This window comes from Corythoichthys intestinalis, chromosome 3, assembly GCF_030265065.1.
Source record: "Corythoichthys intestinalis isolate RoL2023-P3 chromosome 3, ASM3026506v1, whole genome shotgun sequence".
Lineage (NCBI taxonomy): Eukaryota > Metazoa > Chordata > Actinopteri > Syngnathiformes > Syngnathidae > Corythoichthys > Corythoichthys intestinalis.
The window spans coordinates 5975423-5980595 of record NC_080397.1 but is presented as its reverse complement, the minus strand read 5'-3'; the positions used below and the strand labels follow the sequence as shown (position 1 = coordinate 5980595).

The following is a 5173-nucleotide window of genomic DNA, read 5'->3' as shown; positions in this document are numbered from 1 at the left end:
ACACATTGCCTTGTTATTTTCAGTTTTACAAAAATACAAGAAACATGCTCCTGTCAAAAAGAGATGACTTCAGTAAAGCCCATGCAACTTTGCCACACCGTCTGATTTCTTTTTGGAATTTATGTTCGCTATCTGTCAATTTGTGTACTCACACACATTGAGGACAGAATAGGGCTACTAGTTTATTTTTTGATTGAAAATTTTACAAATTTTATTAAAACGAAAACATTAAGAGGCGTTTTAATATAACATTTCTATAACGTGTACTAATATTAATCTTTTAAGAACTACAAGTCTTTCTATCCATGGATCACTTTAACAGAATGTTAATAATCTTAATGCCATCTTGTTGATTTATTGTTATAATTAACAAATGCAGTCCTTATGTACCGTATGTTGAATGTATATATCCATCTTGTCTTATCTTTCCATTCCAACAATAATTTACAGAAAAATATGGCATATTTTATAGATGGTTTGAATTGCGATTAATTGCGATAAATTACGATTAATTAATTTTTAAGCTGTAATTAACTCGATTAAAAATTTTAATCGTTTGACAGCCCTAGTTAAAATATTTGACGCATTTAACGCACATGCCCCGCTCAAACAGATTGAAATGACAGCACAGTGTCATGTGCACTTGTTACTTGGGTTTTTTTGTGTTTTGTCGCCCTCTGCCGACGCTTGGGTGCAACTGGAGTAATTATTGACATCAACAATGGCGAGCTACTAGTTTATTTTTCGATTGAAAGTTTTACCAATTTTATTAAAACGAAAACATTAAGAGGGGTTTTAATACAACATTTCTATAACTTGTACTAACATTTATCTTTTAAGAACGACAAGTCTTTCTGTGCATGGATCAATTTAACAGAATGTTAATAATGTTAATGCCATCTTGTTGATTTATTGTTATAATAAACAAATACAGTACTTATGTACAGTATGTTGAATGTATATATCTGTCTTGTGTCTTATCTTTCCATTCCAACAATAATTTACTGAAAAATAGGGCATATATTATAGATGGTTTGAATTGCGATTAATTACGATTAATTAATTTTAAAGCTGTGATTAACTCGATTAAAAATTTTAATCGTTTGACAGCCCTACAAACAATACAATTGGCTTAATTTATTCACGTTTGACGAGGCTCACTGGACCTAACAACACACACGCCTCCAGACAATCTCTCACGTAAATAACTGAACTATACCTGAGTGTAGCAGTGAACTCTCTCTCTTGCTCTAATCACTGGTGTGCACACGCAGCTTCATGTTACACAAAAACAAGGACCCAAACGGGACTGCTCATAGCGACAGGCAAAAATCGATCATCAAATTCATTGGGAACTAATTTATTAATCAATTTTAATTGTGCATTCTTGCATAATTTCTCGATAAGGCATATACAGTCATGTGAAAAAATTAGGACACCCTATGTAAGCCTGTGTGTTTTCTAACATTTTTGGTCATATGGATATTTAATATCAATTTTAACAATCTTGAAAGATTCAAGTAAAAGAACTAAAGAATTAAAACTGAAAAAAAAAATACATATATATTTAACTTTCGGTAACGTGATTTTAAATAAATGCCATTTCTGTTCAGGAATAAATTAGGACACCCCCACATTCAATCCCACTTAAAATGGCTAAAATCACACACAGGGGTATCACATCAGGTGCACATGATTAGAACATCATGACCCAGTGTTTTGAAGGAGGCTTGCCTTACTTAAACCTCACATTTAGTTTGGTGTGCCACTGATGGTTGAAGTGAGAGAAAACACCATGGGGTGATCAAAGGAGCTGTCTGAGGCCTTCAGAAAGAAGATTGTAGACACTTATGAGTCTGGTAAGGGATTTCATAAGCTCTCAAAAGAATATAAAATCAGCCATTCCACTGTCCAGAATATAATCTACACGTGGAGGACATTCAAAACAACTGCCAACATGCCCGGGTCTGGCTGTCCAAGCAAGTTCACTCCGAGAGCAGACCGCAAGATGCTAAAAGAAGTCTCCAAAAACCCTAAAATGTCATCATGCGACCTACAGCAGGCTCGTGCTGCTGTTGATGTGAAAGTGCATGTCTCAACAATCAGAAAGAGACTTCACAAGTTTAACCTTCATGGGAGGTGAGCAAGGAGGACATTTGCTCTCCAAGAAATACATGAAGGCCAGATTGAAGTTTGCCAGAGTGAATGTAGACAGATACCAGGATTTCTGGAAAAATGTTCTTTAGACAGATGAATCTAAAATTGAATTATTTAGACACCAGAACAGGGGACATGTTTGGCGTAAACCCAATATAGCATTCCAGGAAAAGAACCTCATACCAACTATGAAGCATGGAGGTGGAAGTATCAGGCTTTGCTGCAGCAGGACCTGGCCAGCTAATCATCATAGAATCCACCATGAATTCTATTGTGTATCAGAAGGTGCTTGAGGAACATGTGAGATCATCAGTGAAAAAATGTAAAGCTGAAGTGAAACTGGACCCTGCAACATGACAATAACCCAAACATACCAGTAAATCAACCAAGGACTGGAGAAAAGTCCTGGAATGGCTGAGTCAAAGCCCAGATCTTATTCCCATTGAGATAATGTGGGGTGACTTGAAATGGGCTGTACATGCAAGAAACCCCTTAAACGTCTCACAGCTGAAAGTCTTCTGGGTTGAGGAGTGAGCAAACTTTTTTCAGACCGATGTCAAAGACTGGTAGATGGCTACAAAAAGCGTATCGCTGAAGTTATTTCAGCCAAAGGGGGTAACTAGCTATTAGGCGGTAGGGTGTCCTAACTTTTTCCTCAGTTAGAATATGCATTTTTGTTGATATATTTGGTTTAATGAGTAAAACAATGTTAATTTTTGTTGTTTACCAGCAATTAAATCGCTTCCTTTTCCAAAGATAAAGAAAAACAAAATCAGACATTGATATGTGAACATTTCTTAACAAACTGAATATTTCATGGGGGTCCTAATTTTTACACATGACTGTAGATTTGAAGCGGAGAGCTCTTATTTTCCCCCCAGTGACAAGAGAAACAACTCTGTCATGATCTGAACACCCAATATTCTGAACTGGAATCGAACACTACTGCAGTAGGGCAATTAGTGATTTGGCACTCTTGACTAACAGAGCTGCACATCACAGACAGAAACCATTTTAGCACCACAGCATGGGAAAAAAAGCCAACTAATTTAATAATAAAAGTAAGCAGAGGACTTTCTGTGGTAGGGTCTTGATAGTGTTATAGCCATTCTGTCCTGATCTTTTCAAATTTCCGTCAACTTGCAGGGAAGAAAGAGGGTGGTTAACACTGAGACCTCACATGTTGCATTCAGACTAGTTGGTGCCTCTGGTCAAAATTGTACTTTCCATTTTTCTAGGCCTAACCTGCTTTCTGTAAATTATAAATGGACTTACATTACAATTCTCTATCACTGAGCTATACCCCCTTGAACATACTGTAGGATATTTTTCATTTGTCTTGTGATCTGGCTCTCAGGTTCAGTTAAAGTGCTCTGCAACACAGTAAATTTGGTATAGTTTGTAAGCTTTAGAACATCTTGATCTTTTGCCGTAAGCTTCATTTATCTGTAAGAATTCCATGGAGGTCTGCTGGTCATGGTCTGTGTCTGCGGTGGACACTTTATCCAAACAAGGCTTCTGAAAATTGGACCGAGCATCAGAAACAGCAGAAGGAATCCGTCCGGCATCCCCGGGTTATTTAACAGACCTCGTCCTGACTTGCTGACCTCCTTTTCTTATGCAAGAGTGACTTGGAAAGGACAAAATTTCCACTAGCTGAGCAATTAGCTATTTATTGTCTCCAGCAATGGAACACAATTTCATGTAGCATGAAACAGGCAGCTGACTGTCAACAAGAAATGTATAGCATTTTGTGCTGAAAAAAAAAAAACAGCCACAGATTGATTCGCATCTGTTGCTACTTTTGTACACAAGGCAAAATATTCAGCACACAGTCCAATGTATGGAAGCGATGCAAGAAATCCACTGTTTGTTGGCTATACACAAAAGAATTGACCCTGACGTGATTTGAACACGCAACCTTCTGATCTGGAGTCAGACGCGCTACCGTTGCGCCACAGAGTCTATTTTAAGTGCTAGCAGTTTCCCACACTTTCCCAGCAAGTCTATCAGTCTTATCGACTGTTTTCGCAAGTCTGACCGCAAATATGCTCCCTGGTTAGCGCCAGAAGTGAGATGAAGGAAAGATACTGGGGATAAAATGTCACTTTAAACCTGTAATCTCAAAGCTCAATAAGTGTCATCTTCCCACTGCAAGAAAGAATGAGTGAGGACGGAGCTCCATTACATCATCCGTCATCCTGCTGCTCGGCCCAGTTCGAATCCAGTTTCAACAGCAAACACACTAAGACCTCAAGACATTCTTGGAATTATTTCAGAGCTTACAGCTAATTGCCGAAGCTCCTGCAGAACATCAATGAAATCTAATCTAAAGAATCTACACAGAATGGTTGAACCTGATTTATTCGTTTGAATCGAGGTCAAGTTTGATTAGAATATTGACCAATCTGTGTTGCTTCACGAAATACGGATGTGCATGAATTATGTAACTTCTGACCGAAATGTTGGATGACAGGGCATTCAGATTTAAACTGGAGACCTCCTAAGCTGCAGTCAAATGCTCTGCCACTGAGCTACAACCCCAACACAGAGTTTCAGAGATGACAATTGTTCAAGTAGTGTTTCAAAGTAAAGATTCTCATGCAGATTGACATCCAATATGCTATCAGCACAAAAGCTAATGAACATGCAAATGTTGTGACAGGACATCAGACATACCCACACCTCCCACTGTTTGTGGAAAGAGGAGTTTGCTGTGGGGGGTATAAAGCGGCAAGTGGGGGTTGCAGTCGGGAAGTGCACCAGAAATGGAGGGACATGTCACAGACATCCAGAGATGAGGTGTTAACGCCCCAGGTGAGGTATTTCCTCTGCATCTCTTCTTGTTTTTTGTTCAAAATACACATTTTCTAGTGTCTGAAGACATTAGCTTCACACTTTGTAACACAATGCAAATACACAATGCTGGCATTCTTGTGGTTCTACATTTCAAAGAAACTTTCTTCCTGAGTACGGCTTCTAATATTTGGACCTAATTGTGTAAATCAGGCAAAAT

The 5173-nt window shown here is 38.3% G+C and overlaps 1 non-coding gene across 1 annotated transcript; it reads right to left on the bottom strand.

Annotated features, from left to right (window-relative positions):
- Positions 1–4050: 4050 nt before the first annotated feature.
- trnaw-cca (transfer RNA tryptophan (anticodon CCA)) lies at positions 4051–4122 on the bottom strand. Its single transcript has one exon. It is a non-coding gene; the product is annotated as a tRNA-Trp (tRNA).
- Between the last annotated feature and the right edge of the window lie 1051 nt (positions 4123–5173).